Below are 16,772 nucleotides of genomic sequence, written 5' to 3'. Positions count from 1 at the left end.
ATAGGTCATATAGGTCAAGAGCTATATACAGGAACCTGGGTCTAAGCCTACCAACAGGTGAAGTCAAGGGCTTTTTGGTTGTAACAAGAAAGTCTCTATTTGCTGAAGTGCTCATTGCAGTAGGGCCTGCAATTTAACTTCTGAGGATCCAAGGATACCAGGTCAACTGAGCTGTTCTGGGTTGTGGGTCCTCCCTGGGCAGAGCCTGCCAGCATCTGCCTCTGCCCTTTGATGTTGGCTCTGACTGATGGATTAAGCATCAATGGCCTTCCCTGAACAAGTTCTCTGTAACCACCATCCCCTCAACAGACAAACAAGACAATAGAGGGAAATTCTTTTCATGAGTAAGAAAGCAACTGCTTTCAAGCCTGCATGGGGAATTACTATAGACAATGGAAAGCTAATTTCCAAACATACTCATTTATTCATTAAATCAGATTCCCCAAAGGATTCTCTCCCAAGCAGTACTTTGTTGGCATATTTCGTATTCTACGTACACTTGAAAGTCCTAAAATCGCAACTTTAAAGTCAGCCTGTAAATCCTAGTTTTCTTCCATTTCTTCCTGATATTCCCTACAATCAGTCTGATGTGCTGAGATCTCCATGAATATCTCTATGAGAAAAACAAGCATGTGGAGTCCAGATACTAGAGGAGAGAGGTTGAGACTTATGAAGTGTTAGTTTCTTCTTGTAATCATGAGGGTCTACATTTGGGAAATGTAGGTGGTGAGAAAAGTCAGAGGACAGGAGGTTTGGAAGGATGAATCTTTTCCTGTTTAATGCAAAGGAAAGCAGGATGATAGAGCAATGGCTTTGGAGTTAGACATGGGTTTGAATCTCACCTCCATCACTCACCCCAGCCAAGTATCGAACAATCCTTTGTCTCTATTTGCTTATTTCTAAAATGGGGATAGTACTGAACCCCTCCTAGGGATTAAATATGATGAGGAATGTAAAGTACCTAATACAAAGTCTGGTGCCCCAAACTGTTTCCTTTTCAAAAGGCTGGGGTATAGGATCCTGGCAGAGCACTAGAAATATGGAGGGGTTCTGGGGTGGGAAAGATGACTGAGGGCAGGGGGTGTTCATGTCCTGGGGGTTCTATAGCAAAATATCACGAACTGGGTGAATTAACCAACATAAATTTATTGTCTCATGATTCCAGAGTCTGGAAGTCTGAAATCAAGGTGTGTGTAGGGCTGGTTCTTTCTGAGAGTTATGATGGAGCATCCGGTTCCAGTGTTGTGGGAGCTGGTAGAGAGACCCATTGCCTGTCATGGTGTTGGGCTTGAAATCTCCATTGGTCAGAGGCTGGCGGTTGGGAAAAAGAGTTGGTGAGGAAGCAGAAAAAGGCAAGAGGAAATAGAAACCTTTGAAGAAAAACTGAAACCCTCAAAAACAAATTGACCCCCACTGTCTTTCACCACCTCCAGCATCCATGACATAGGTGGCCTACAAAGGAATGGGTGCCTTTGTCCCAGAGTTATACATAGGTCTAGCCCTGTGCTTGGAGGAGCTGAAAGATGGGAGCTGGTGGGAGCTGGGGAAACTGCAGGCCAACAGCCAGATGACCCCCAGTGACACGTGTTGAGCTGCCATCATCTGGGCGTACTCTGACCTTCAGAGCATAGAAAATGGCTTCTCCTCGGTCCCTGCCTCCCAAAGATTATGCAGACTTCTTTTGTGGGCAACCCCCACCTTGAATCCTTTGGGGGAAGGGAATCAAGGAAATATGGTTCCAGATTAGCTATGTTAACTCAGCACAAACCCATCATAGGGTTGTGTAGGCAATGGCAACATAGAGGAGTCTGATGGAGGCATCTATTTGACAAAATGGGTATTTTGAGGAAGATCAGCTTTACATTATAGATGATGGGCTGGAGGAAGAAGAAACTAGAAATAGTGTAGCTAAAAGTTGATTATAGTAGTCTGGACATGGGGTTACAGAGGCCAGAGAAAGAGCTGCGGGGGGGGAAAAGTGTAAATTAGGTGCGAGATTTAGAAATATTCTAAAGGAAGAATTGAGTGAGCTTGCTGAGCAGGTGACTCGAAGAGGGAGGGCATGAATTCTTTTGAGGTATTGAGCCTGGGTGGTGAGGAGAGTTGTGCTCTTTGAAAGGAAATGATTCGTTCAAAAGCTGTTCTATTCTAATAGACTGGTTCTTCTACTCTATTGGAATGCATTATCTTATTCAGAGAATTTTAAAAGTTTTGGACATTTGAACAGTTTAAAACTGCAGGATGGCAAAGAAGTGAATGATTCCCATAGAGCGCTGATAAAGTTGGGGGGGAGGGCAGGAAATTCTACTGAGTTGTTAGTAAATTTGGTTGCCAAGGACTCTTGTCTGGTGGAAGGCGATTGAGCCCAGAGGTCCTCTGCAAAAGGCTGGCTCTTCCTCCCTGTTTTACACTCGACCCCAAGGTAGAGGAAGGAAGAAATACTTATGGCAGGTGTTTTTTTTTCTTTCTTAACCTTAGAATACAAGTTCTTAATCTGGGTTTCTTAAACTCCTTTGCCCTTTAGGGAGCTTGTAAAGTTGGTGAAGTTTTTCACAAAAATTTTGGTGTTTTGTGAAGACATGGATTTTTCTGGGGGAAGGGTTACAGCTTTCATCAGATTTTCAGTGAGATTTGGTTTCCAAACAGGTGAAGAATCTTTTGCACAGAGAGAGATCATGAGCATAGTTATTGGCTCAATTCACACTCAGCTTCATTATTTTATTTTTTTTATTTTACTTTAGTTTTTACTTTACTTTTATTTTATTTTAGAGAGAGAGTATGTGTGAGTGAGAGAGCATGAGCAGGGGAGAGGGGTGAGGCGCAGAGGGTGAAGCAGACTCCCTGCTCAGCAGGGAGCCAGGTGTGGGACTTGATCCCAGAACCTGATATCATGACCTGAACTGAAAGCAGATGCTTAACCGACTGCCTCCCAGGCACCTCCACACTTAGCTTCATTCTATGTTCCGTGTTGCTCCCAGGCCTGGGAACTGTGGGCACATGGAGAGAGGAGCCAGAAAATTACAAGAAGTAGGGAGAAACAGATTCCAGACAGAGCAAGGAGCCAGCTTATGACTGTTTCCTCCTTTTCCTCTCCTGCTAAGTGAAAACAGTATGCAAGGGTTTGAGACGGAGGCCTCTTGTTTTCACAATGGTTGTTCTTTGCACGCCAGGTGCATAACCAGTGTGCACTAAGTATTTTTCAGTAAGCTAATTGATTAAGGGACTGTTTCCAAAATTTCTGCTTGGGACTCCAACATTAAAGCCATCAACAAGCTAGCAAGCTGCCCTTTCTCAGATGTTGCTTCCTGTTTCTGATTGTAATTCCCCATGCCAAGCTTGCTAATTGGCTCATTTGCCTTGGGTCCACTGTATCCTAAGCTTTGTCCACTCACGTAAATAGCAGATTAGTTCCAATAGGACTGTGGTGCACAATGCCTACTTTTTGGCTTCCCAGCATCTGAATCCACATCCTAGTTGTGGGGAGGCCCCCAATGTGGCAGCAGAGATGGAAAGCAGGCGCCCACTTCCCACAAAGGAAGCCAGAATAGAAAGCTAATGTGTTCTATCCCATCCCTCTGGAATCAGAATGAAAGCATAGAGTTTGCTTGAACCTGCGGGACCCTCCCACCAGGGACTTCAACCTTGAATGAGTGACAGAGAGATAGATGAGTGATGAGATCCAGTTCATAGCCATGGCAGTGGTCATTTAGCAAAGTCAGTTATGTGGTGTCCTGTGTTGGGGACTGTGTATGATTTGGTGGTGGCAAGCTCGTTTCTATGAGCTTGAATGCCTCTACTAGCCCTCCCATCACGTGGACAATGACTTGAATATCGCTCCAACAGATAACATTTTTGCATGAGTTAACCAGATTTGATTTCTGTTGGTTGTGATTAGGAACTCTGAGTGATAATAGGAAAAGAAGAAAGACAGTCTCTCTAGCCCTTTAAATCACCTTTACCGTGCAGCATGAGTTGAAATAAAGGCTACAGCCCTTGAATGACTCCTGTGATGGTTAATTTTATGTGTCAACTTGATTGCTAGCAGTACCATTCTAGGACAAGATAGTAAATAATTATTATTTGGTCGGATGATTAAACCTTATGGCAAGTTACATTCTCAAAACAGGAAGTCTCTCTATTACTATTTGGGCTTGTAAAGTGATTGAGAAAGAAACTACACTGTCAGAAAGAAAGCATAAGGGATCAGGAATTGGGAAAGCAGGATTCCAGCACTAGTCTGCTTTTCAATCATTTATTTTGTGCCGGTAGCCAATTTCCATTTTTGGTAACTTCCCACTTCTAGAATGAGAGTACCCATTCTAGATGTCACCATGTTACTTTTATCAGAGGTAATGATAATATATGGAAATTTGGAAGTGATTTTACTTATGATTGTGCTTGAGAAGTAAAAATTTTAAACCAAACAGTACTATTAGCCAGCAACATTTCCAGACAGTTATGAAAACCTAGCTCTTATCTAGCACGCAATGGGGAATTCAAAATCGTTTTCTGCAAAGGTTCTGGTCTGGTTTTGGATCCTCTACAGAAAACAGTCAAGTCCTCAGAGAGGCCGCGTATTCACTTGAACTTTAGCTATGAGAGGTTCATTGTGTCTCTATGGCCCCTTCTCTGGGAGAATACGAAAGGAAGAAATTGGCCTACTATATAATTTTTTTTTTTTAAATTAGCATGGACTTGGAGTCAGAGAATCCTGGGGTCAAAATCCAATTCCCACCATCTAATTGGTTGTATGATGTTGAGTGGGTTATTATTTAATTTCTGAGTCCCCATCTCTTCATATATAATAGAAAAAAAATACCTTCCTTAGAGACAGGAGGGAGGATTGGCTGAAGTCACATTTATAGACATCTGATGGGTTACCTCACATATTCTGGTGCACAGTGTCTTTTGGTTCCCTTTCCCTTCCTGTATGAAGAATTTTTAGGGACACTTGGGTGGCTCAGTTGGTTGTACATCTCAGGACATGATCCCGTAGTCCCGGGATGGAGCCCCAGGTCGGGGCTTCCTGCTTCCTGCTCAGTGGAGAGTCTGCATCTCCTCCTCCCTCTGCCCTACCCTCTGCTCATGTGCTCATGTGCTCTCTCAAATAAATCTTAAAAAAAAAAAAAAGAAATTTTAAACAATGCCCATGACTCAAGCAAGGATAAGAGAAGTATGGGTCAATGAGTAGAATTAGGTGCAATATATGAATCTGTATCTTAAGAAAAATGTGATCTCAAGTAAAGACCTAATCATAGTAACATTAGCTCGTATTGACTAAGAAAGAATAAAAGTTGGATCACATCCTATATTTCCAGAAATTCCAGAAGTTTCCAAAAACAAAGGGGGAGAAAGCTAACTGTTGATTACCGAGACCTAAAAGTTGGGAGCTACATATTTTTTTCAGTTTGTCCACTCTAGGTCTCACTGAGTAACCAGACAAATGCTTCATTTTACTTAAGTTAGCTTCCCAAATGGGGAAATGAGGGATTTATTTTATTTTGCTGGGCAGTCAATGCCATGTGCTCGGAGAGTCTTGGATGAGAGATGGAGTCCATCTGAAATATTGTTGTTGACAAAAGTAAATCAAACATCACAACCTCCAGGGCTCTATTCATCACTTCTCCTCAGAAAAGCTGTGTAGGGCATTTCTGGTGAAATATAACACGTAACCCAATGCAAATTTCTTGCAAATTATTTTCATAGGATAAAAATATTATTTCACTGGGACTGTCACTCTTACTTTAACATTTTACTTGGAAGACAGCCCTCAAACCTGCTGACCAAAAAATTTCTATTGCTCTTTTGGGGTAGTTAAAAACTAGAAACAGAAATAAAGACCAAAAAAAAAAAAAAAAAAAAAAACAAAAACCGAAACAAAACAAACAAGCAAACAAATGAACAAAAAAAGAAATGAAGCCCCAAGAAATGACTCAGGGAGAAAAAAACTATTGACAGCCCTCCCAAATCTTACTTGAACTGCAGAAATTACCAGGAATGTTTGGGTTTGATGGCATTTGTGGGATGTCAGCTAAAACAACATGGTTCTCTTTTCTGGAAATAGTGACTTCAAACATATCACTTCAGACTCTTCTCAGCAAAAAGCACAGAAAACGAAAAAGGAAGCTAGAGCTCTGTCTCTGTACTACCTCTACCTCCCACCCCACCCCAGCAGAGTCGTGAAAGCCAAGAAGGGCCACACTGAAAGTGTCCACACCCATACTCCCTAGAGGCTGCCGCACCTCCCCAAACCCCAGGCATTTCAGAGCCATAGAATGCTTGGCAGAGTGCCCCTCAGAAAAATGTTGGCTCACCAAGTCAGCGTCATGCTTCCCCAACCGCGGAGTCCACCATGAGGCAGGTGGGAGATGAACCCGTGCTGGCACTGATCATGAAGACCCGGCCAACAAGCAGGAAGACAAGCATGGAGAAGCTGATGGTGAGGCAACAGAGAGAAGCTGTTAGAGCAGCCCTGACTCATACTGGGTCTTGTCAATAAAGGTAATATCAACACAGCCCGCTGATCTTAAATTTAATGCATTTTTCCCACTGGGAAGTGGGGGAGATAACGTTGGCGTAGACTGACACGCTAAAATAAAGCTTAGTGTGCTTAGGCGTCCCCTGGGGTGGCTCCATCAGTTAAATATCTGCCTCTGGACTTTGGCTCAGGTCATGATCTTGAGCCCTGGGTCAGGTTCCTCACTCAGTTGGGGGCTGGGGGAGTCTACTTCAGATTCTCTCTCTCCCTCAGCCCTACCCCTGGCTTGCATGTGCTCTCTTTCTTTCTCTCTCTCAAATAAATAAATAAATCTTAAAAAGAAAAGAAAATCTTAGCGTGCTTAACAGACCTGAAATTTCCCATTATAGGCCAAAGCGGGTGGCCAGGAATTTCAGGAGGAAACTGGCTCTAGGCTCTTTCAGACATTCGCTGTTACTTAGTTAACTGTAACCAGATTGTAACTTTCCAAGTCAGTGTCCTTTGTCCAGAGCTGATTGAGTGATAAGAGAACTAAAAAGTCACTGGAAAAAGAGTAAATGTGACCTGGGTCCAGAAGCGGAAAGGGAAGAGTGCCTGAAACTTTCCGGCCCAGCACTGCTAGTGATAAAAAGCTCCCAGAGCCGCTTGACCTGCCTTTCCCCGGTGAATTTCACTCCTGGCAGAGATAGGCGGTGCTGGGGAGAACTGACAACCTTCACTTTCCTCTATCATCCTTCTTTCCTTCAGGGCTCACATTTCAAAGCTACCTTATTAAATTCCAGGCCCTGCAAAGTATGCATTATATGCATTACCTCACTGAATGCATTGTCACAGCTGCCTTGTGAGGTAGGTGTTATAATTAATTTCATTTTTAAAACAAGGAAACAAGGCCTCGAGGGAAGAGCACCCTCACCTAAAGTGGCCCAGGTAAAGGGACAGAACAGGGACACCATGCCAAATCTGCTTTGTTCCGAAGCCTATGATTTCAATCTCCACACTGTATGGCCTCCCACACATTGCTTCTTAATTCTGAACTGAAAAGAAATCGGATCCAAAGGAAGTGAAAATAGAAGGAAACAGCTGTGAACGTGAAGGTAAAGTGTAGTGTCGTTAGTGGGCTTACGGCAGCAACCGAAGAGGCAGGAGGTCTGTGAAAGATAATGCCTCAGTGATTTTCTATCATGATCTAAGAGGAATCACTGTTAGGATCTTTCTAACACTCAGCATCAGAGAGCTGCTGGCAACTGCAGAGTGAACTGTGAAAATCAGGGTTAGGACCTCAGATGCTGGGTCCCCCCCGCAACCTCTCCCTGCCAGAAGATGTCCCTCCCTGAGACCTATCTCCCTTTCCACCTTCTTCTCCAGTTTGAGGTTAGCCATTTGGGCTGGTACTCTGCTTTGACAGATATCATCCAGACTCTCAATGACTGATGGAGGCATCTTGTAGGCAGATGGCCTGAGTTGCTCAGATCAACCTTTGAGTCTCAACAATGTCATTTAACTAGTTGTGTTTCCTGGGGGTGGTGTCTAAATTTCACTGAATTGATCTCACTACCTATAAATGGTACCAGTAAACACCTGCTTTGCTGGGCTATCATAAGGATCAAGTAATATGATGAATGTAATGTATTTAGTACAGTGCCAGGCACAGAATATACTCTGAAATAGTAACCATTCTTATTATAGAGTGGCTTTTTCCTTTTAGTAACTGTTGGAATATGTTTTTTTCTCCCCACTGTAGAATTCCCTACTCAAGAGTGGATTATTTGCCAGTTGATGAAAGAGCACAATATCATCTATGGGTTAGTTTTTAGGACTGCTGTTACAAAGGACTATGGATTAAGTGGTCTATAAACAGCAGAAATTTATTTTCTCACAGTCCTGAAGGCCAGAAGTCCAAGGTTAAAGTATTGGTGGGGTAGTAGTTTCTTCTGAGGCCTCCTCCCTTGGCTTGTGGAGAGCCCTCTTCTCCTTGTGTCTTCACATTACCTTCCCTCTTTAATCAAGTCTGAGTCCAAATTTCCTCTTATAAAGACATGGGTTATATTAGATTAGGATCCAACCCAATGACCTCATTTTAACTCAGTTTACCTCTTTGGAGACCCTGTCACCAAATATAATCACATTCTGAAATACTGGGGCTTAGGACTTTAACATACAAATTTATGTTAATTTAGAACATAAATTAATTGGGGAAGGGATGGCACAGTTCAGCCCACAAAAATCACACATGAGGTCAAGAAAATACAGGACACAGAGAAGCATGTTTAAAGTACCATGGGGAAGCTATTAACAAAATCTAAGGAGTAAAAACTGTATAGGACACATAACCTGGTTTCTTCAACAAATAATTGTAATAGCAAGTAAAAAGAAAGGAAGGTGGACCCTAAAGGCCAAAAGAAATTTTGTGCTCAACACCACTCATCATCAGGGAAATACAGATCAAAACCACGATGAATACCACCTCACACCTGTCAGAATGGTGAAAATTAATGACACCGGAAACAACAGATGATGGTGAGGATGTGGAGAAATGGGACCCCTCCTACACTGTTGGTGGGAATGCAAACTGGCACAGCCCCTCTGGAAAACAGTATGGAGATTCCTCAAAAAGTTGAAAATAGAGCTACCCCATGACCCAGCAATTACACTACTGGATATTTATCCCAAAGGATACAAAAATGCTAATTTGGAGGGGTACATGCACCTCAGTATTTATAGCAGCATTATCAACAATACGAAATTATGGAAAAAGGCCAAATGTCCATCAACTGATGAATGGATAAAGAAGATGTGGTGTGTTTACACACACACACACACACACACACACACACATACACACAGAAATATTTCTTAGCCATAAAAAAGAAGGAGATCTTGCCATTTGTGACAACATGGATGGAGTTAGAAAGTATTATGCTAAGTGAAATAAGTCAGTCAGAGAAAGACAAAGATCATATGATTTCACTTATAGTGTAATTTAAGAAACAAATGAGCAAAGGAAAACAAAAGAGAGAAAGAGACAAACCAAGAAACAGACTCTAAACTATAGAAAACAAACTGAGGGTTGCTGGAGGGGAGGTGGGTGGGGGGTGGGCTAGATGGATTATGAGTATTAAGGAGGGCACTTGTGATGATGAGCACTGGGTGTTGTATGTAAGCAATGAATCACTAAATTCTACTTCTGAAACCAATATCACACTATATGTTAATGAACAAGAATTTAAATAAAAGCTTAAAAAAAAACCAACTTGGAGGACTTATCACCAAATGCAAGTTACAGACTGTTTGGATCTTAATTGGAACAAACCAACTTAAAAAAAAAAAAAGCAAAAAGCATTATGAGACAAAGAGATTTAAATATTGTCTAAATCATTAATGGTATTAGGGCATTATTGTTCATTTTTTAGGTGTATTAATAGTGTTCTGGTTTTTTCTTTTATAAGATCCTTATCTTTTAGAGAAATCTGCTGAAATATTTGCAGGCACAGTGATGAGAGCTCTGGGATTTCAGAGTCTCAATTGGAGGGAGGGAAATAGCATGATTATAGTTGAAATTAGGTTGGTCATGAGTAGATAACTGTTGAAGCTGGATAATGGGCCCATTACGATAATAGTCTCACTAATTTGTGGATGCTTGAAACCTCCTATTATAAAAAGGTTAAAATATATAGAAAACATTTTTCCATGCCATTAAATATTTTTCTACCACATAAAGTTTTCAATGTAGCATTCTATTATATGGATGTATCATAATTCATTTGTACAATTTCCATTGTCAAACTGTGAAGTGATTTCTCTTTTTTGGCCATAAAAGATATGTAAATTACTATACACAACCTCATCCATTCATTCATTTATTCATTTGTTATTGTTTTATGCACAATTCTGTTTCTTTAAAATAGACTCCTATAAATGAAACTGGTGGGCCAGAAGTTAGGCTTGTATTGGAGGGGTTCATTCCAGGATGCCGAAATATTCTCCATCAGTAACAACCCTTTGCTTTCCCCTTTTGCAGCATAGTCCCTGCACGCCCCTCCCATTCCCTCAGTTAGATATGCAGGACATACATGCCAGGCTCTAGAATTTTTCCTATTGAAGGGCAGTTGCAACGCATCTCCTGAGGGTCCTCTGAAAATGTTTCACATTTGCTTGTTGTTGTTTTTTTTTCCTAAAATATGTTCTGAATGTTATTGATCATGCTTTGGCTTTCATCTAGAAACTTCATCATGAGAATGGCATATCAAACAACCAACTAATGACAAGACTCTCTTGTTCTTGCATTAAGATGTTCAGTGCATTAAGAGGATAGGGAAGAATACAGACCCCAAAATGATCATGCTTACATTCAGTACAAAAGGATAAGGTGACTAGACAAGAAACCATTAAACAAGATTAGCAGGCATACACACTGGTATCAGCCTAAAGAGCAATAGGGATCACAAACCCTAGCTAAAGGGAAGGGGGGAGAGGGGGTAGTGAGAAGCAAAATATCAAAATAATCTCTTCCCCAAGTCAGATGATGACTCAGCCACATGACCCTGCTGGTTCGCTCAGCTGGCTAGCAGTCCCTTAAAGAGACAGATATGAAGCCTTCTTTATACACACTGCTTCCCTAGATGTTTGCTGGTAGTGCAAAGGACCAGAAGGGTGCATCGCTAATAACAGTGTGGTGAGCTGGAACAACCATGGACCTCAGCGTCTTGTAGATCTGAGGTTAAATCTCTGCTCCGCCACCTGTTATTAGCTGTGTGACCTCAGCCAAGCCACTTCCCAACTTCAAACCTCATTTTACTTATTTGTAAATATGGACAGTAAAATCTGCTTCATAAAAGTAGTTGTGATTGTTGAATAAATATTTGTAAATTGCTGAGCACAGTGCCGGGCACTTAGTGGAAATTCTAGAAATGCTGACTATATATGGTGAACTATTTTTTTTTTTAAGATTTTATTTATTTATTAGAGAGAGCACAAGCAGGGGGAGAGGGAGAGGGAGAGGGAACTGAGCAGGGAGCCTGATGTGGGGCTCCATTCCAGGACCTGGAGATCATGACCTAAACTGAAGGCAGATGCTTAAACATCTGAGCCAGCTGGGCGCCCCTGTGGTGAACCATTTTTAAATGAGTTTGCCTTCTATGTTTCCATAGCATTTTTCCAAATGGTATTAAAGCTGTTGTACCTTGTTTTATAATTATTTGTTTCCATGACATTATCTCATTCATCTTTCCTTGGGGCCACAAGCTTAGCAAAACTTTCTGCTGACTGAATAAAACTCAAATTCCAATGTCCACAATAGTAAATATCTGGCTATTGCCAAGTGACCTAGATATTACAAGCGAGCTTAAAAAGTTCATTCATGTCCGTCTATTCAGCATCTAATTAATCAAGAAATGTTGGTTGGTTTATCTATTTGGGAGGCAATATCCAAAAGTGGTGAAACGTATGGTCTTTGGGACCAGACAGACTATGGTTTCAGTCTTGGCTTTGCCCTTTCCCAGCTGTGTTATTTGGGGCAAGTTTCATAACCTTCTAAGTTTCAGCTTTTTTCTCATCTAACAAGTAGGGCTAAGAATAGTGCCTGCCACATTTGGTTATTGAAAAGATTGAACAGAATAAATGCAGCAAAGAATTTATGATATAGGATATTGGCATAAAGTGCTCCGTGAATGCATTGTAGTGTTATTTTGAAAATACATTTATCGAAATGTTACTATGGGAAGGAAATGAGGTAGGTGTGAGAAATTTAAAAAAAAAAATTATGATCGGGATGACTGGGTAGCTTAATCCATTAACTGTCTGCCTTTGGCTCAGGTCATGATCTCAGGGTCCTGGGATTGAGCCCTATTTCTGGCTCCTGACTCAGTGGGGAGCCTGCTTCTCCCTCTCCCTCCACCCCTCTCCCTGCTTGTGCTCTTGCTCTCTCACTCTCTCTCTCAAATAAATAAAATCTTAAAAAAATATATATATATATATAAAACTTGAGTCTCATCCTCAAGAAGATTGTAGGCTTCTTTGGAAGATAAAACAAACATGGGCAAACAGATAATAATACAAGTCAGTCTATGGTTAAGTGCTTATTAAGTGGAACAGACAGAAATTCTTGAGTCCTGGGACGTGGATCAGTGAAGTGAATTTTCACCCTCTTCTGCCCACTCTCTCCTCTGTCCCCCTTCTTGATGACAGCCATTGACGGTTGACTAGTCTTTCCTCCTCTTCCTTTGAATTTTTAGGATACGAAAGCAAATATTTAGATCAGTAGTCACAAACTAAAATGCCTTCATGGACCAAGTAACGGTTGATGTAATGCAGATATGGAAAGCAACAAGAAATCATGATAGGAGATGACAGCTGAATGAAAAGTAAAAGCCAAGCCTAAATGTAGAAATCACATTCATACATTCAAAAACAGTGTGTCAGCTAAACACAATGCGACCTACAGGTCACTGCTTGCTATCCTTGGTACAGAGTTTCCAGTTTATCACATACTTTAAGTAGGCTGAAAAGCAGTGGCCTAATATACCTCCAGTACTAAGTGACTACCACGTATGAATGCTCACTGTGCACCAGATGTTGTGCTAAGTACTTTAAACTCTCGAAACAAGTAAGGGACTACTGTTATTTATTATTACAGAAAAGGAAACAGGTTCAGAAATGTCACATAACTCATTCAAGGTCACAGAATTTCAATTGGTAGAGGCCAGACTTGACTCAGATATGTATTTTTTTTTTAAGATTTTATTTATTTAACAGAGAGAAATCACAAGTAGGACAAGCAGGCAGAGAGGCAGGCAGAGAGAGAGGAAGGGAAGCAGGCCCCCTGCTGAGCAGAGAGCCCGATGCGGGACTCGATCCCAGGACCCTGAGATCACCACCCGAGCCAAAGGCAACGGCTCAACCCACCGAGCCACCCAGGCGCCCCAGACATGTATTTTTGATGGCAAATTCCACATTCTTGACTACTGTACCGCAAGAATCAGATTTTGGCCAGAGAAGCTTCTGAGAAGATAGTAGGACTTGAGCCGTTAGAAGGAGGATAGGCAGAAAAGCAGATAGACTTTCTGTACCACATTGTTCTTATCTATTTATAGAGTTTTTTTCTCCTTGGTTAGAGTAAATCATTGCAATATCCCTTAAAATTACAATCAATTGATGATGAATCACAGACCTGTACCCTTGAAACAAATAATACATTATAGGTTATTAAAAAAATAAAATTACAGTTGAATATACAGCATTCTGGTGAAATTAAAACATGTCACCCAATAATGATATGAAAAGGAACAAAAGTAAGAGGAATGTGGTCTTGGTTGAAGCCTTCCATAGGCATCCCAGGAAGATTCCAGGATAACTAACAGGCAGCGAGCATTTTCTGAGCTTTTGCTTCATTAATATGCTCGCCTCCTTTGCCAGAAGTCATGAAGGAAACAGCACCTCTCAGGATAAAATTTGGAACTAAGAGTGTAAATATCTAGCGACTCTCCTCCCAGATGCCTCCATAAAATTAACCACAATTGCAACTAGGTGCTTTTCTAATGTTTCCAAGAATATTTTGCTAAGCCTTCATACACTAAGACAGTCTGTGGTTTGTTTTGAATTTTCCAGGCAGGCAGCTTGGCTCATTCTGATTTCACTCAGGGAAAGGCAGAACCAAACTATGTAACTCAAGCAAAAAGCCACAAATAGCTAGTTGATACTTGGGGTCAATCTTAGGAGTTTCAGTTAAAGACAGTAATAATCCTCCAGATGGTATTTGCTTCCCAAGAACTATGCCCCCAGCTCAGACAACTGCCATCATTGGTTCACTCATTGCTGACCTTGCATTAAAAAAGAAAACGCAACTTCTGCAACTTCGAGTTGAGATACAAAGACAGGTATTTAACATTAAGACTTAATTACCTTTGCTTCCTCTAACTGGCTCTCCAGGAGACCGGCCTAGTTAACCTGAATCTCACTGTGGAGTCAAAAGTCTTTGGACAAAAACATGCATCTTTGTCTCTAGCACTTTGGAATGCTAAAGCAATTAAAGGTTTTTTTGTTTTTGTTTTTGTTTTTTCTCCATACCAGGTTAAAAACTATGGCTCATCATTTGTAACTTGTTGGAGAAAACAAATTGATTTTTTTTGATGATCTTCTGAACATGCCGAATTACTTTTGGGGGATTGATACTTGCTTCTCCATTAGCTTCTTTTTTTTTTTTTTTTTTAAAGATTTTATTTATTTATTTGACAGAGAGATCACAAGTAGGCAGAGAGGCAGGCAGAGAGAGAGAGGAGGAAGCAGGCTCCCCGCTGAGCAGAGAGCCCGACTTGGGACTTGATCCCAGGACCCTGAGATCATGACCTGAGCCAAAGGCAGCGGCTTAACCCACTGAGCCACCCAGGCGACCCTCCATTAGCTTCTTATAGGAAAAACCTCTTATGGCTCCATCTGATTTGTCTTAGCTGGAAAGACACCACCTGGTTGTCTGCTTCTCCAACTCTCGTGACAGTGGTCATTTCTAATTGGGTGTCTGTGATGATAATTTCTTCTTTTTAGAATTTAGCCAACTTATAGTCCTCTGGTGATAGGTCTTAACAATTTTCTTCTCCAATGTATATACATTTATTTGGCTGGGGACTACTAATTTAGGGCTTAGTAATCCATTAAAGCTTCCAAATGTTTTCGGAGAGATCTCAGATGGGGTAAACCTTTAATTATCTGAAGAATTTGAAGTCCATTTAAATAAACAATTTCTGAAAAAAAAACTCTCCAAGTGGTTTTCTGGTTACCTTCCTAACGTACATGTGTGCATGGGTATTTGTGTGTAAAACTAACCATAGGTAGAGGGACTCGGATGGCATAGTCTGATGTAGTCAGACAGAAAGTAAACAGAATGAGGAGCCTAGAGAAACTTCCTTGATTTGGAAAAACCTTGACCTTTCCAGACTCATTGCTCTTGGTTTTTCCATTGGCAGTGGTTAGAATTAAGATGGCATTTATAGCTGCCTGCACTGAATTTCTTTCTTTTTTTTTTTTTTCTTTTTTTCTTTTTCATGCTCTGCATTCAGTGTTTATCCAAACGATCTACTTGGTATTGAGAGAAAAGTTCAGTTTTTGTATTCTGATGACAAACTACTTCAGGCACTGTTGGGACCACTCACCCAGGACGTGAACTTCACCTCGTTATGTCAAGATCTCTCTCTAAGTTTACAAATGAGGCGCTGACCCCAAAGTATTGTAAGAGTTTCTGAAATCTCTGCACAAGCTCCTAAAATCAGAATGGAGTAACAGCTCCTTCTGCAATTTCTGCCAATTAACCCACTCCCACACCACAAACCAAAGATTCCACAATAAGTTAAAGAGCAGCGTTAGTGACTCAGATGGAATGATTTGACCCATAGAGCCCCACTGCGATGGTGTTTCACTAGCTGGCTGGTATTTCCCTTTGTAGGAAGAGTGACATGTACCTGGGAGGGGCGGGGAACTGAGGGGACATTACTTGCCCAGCAGCTCCTGTAGTCAGAGTCCTTCGCCTCAGCAGCAGAGTAAATCAGACCTCCAGGGACTGGAACCTGTGAACTCATGCTTTTCCCTGTTAAAAACTTTCAGGGGGAGCGCCTGGGTGGCTCAGTGGGTTAAGCCGCTGCCTTCAGCTCAGGTCATGATCTCAGGGTCCTGGAATCGAGTCCCGCATCCGGCTCTCTGCTCAGCAGGGAGCCTGTTTCCTCCTCTCTCTCTGCCTGCCTCTCTGTCTACTTGTGATCTCTCTCAGTCAAATAAATAAATAAAATCTTAAAAAAAAAAAAAAAACACCTTTCAGGGGCTGCCCACATAGACGGGGCAGGTCCCACAATACAGCAGGAGAGTCCGGAACTTCCCCGATCTACCCTAGTTTGCCTTTAAGCCTTCCCTAGCGCTCCTTTACCCCAAACCAAACTGAATTACTCTAGTTTCCCCACCAATGTCACATCCATTTTTTTTCCCCCTCCATCTCTGACTTATGCTGTTGTTCCTGCCTGGAATGTCTTTCTCCTTTGTCAGCCCCAGAAAACCAAATTATATTCATCTTTTAAGGCCTAGGAAACTTTTTCAGAAACCGTCTCTTATTTTCCAAAGATACGTACTTCCCTTAAAGCCTTGACCCCTTTCTGCCTTATAACCAGACTGTTTACATTTGCTGTAAGTTCTGTGAAAGAGACATCTGCTGCTTATTTGTCTTCATGCATGAGACTCTGCTTGGCATAACTTTTGCAGGGACTCGGTGACTACTTACTGGCTTGCATCTCAAACCCAACATTTTGACCTCTGCAGCTCC

The sequence above is a fragment of the Mustela putorius genome, unplaced genomic scaffold (assembly GCF_011764305.1).
Source record: "Mustela putorius furo isolate JIRA1106 unplaced genomic scaffold, ASM1176430v1.1 tig00000179_pilon_pilon_pilon, whole genome shotgun sequence".
Classification (NCBI taxonomy): Eukaryota; Metazoa; Chordata; class Mammalia; order Carnivora; family Mustelidae; genus Mustela; species Mustela putorius.
This window is presented reverse-complemented; position numbering follows the sequence as displayed.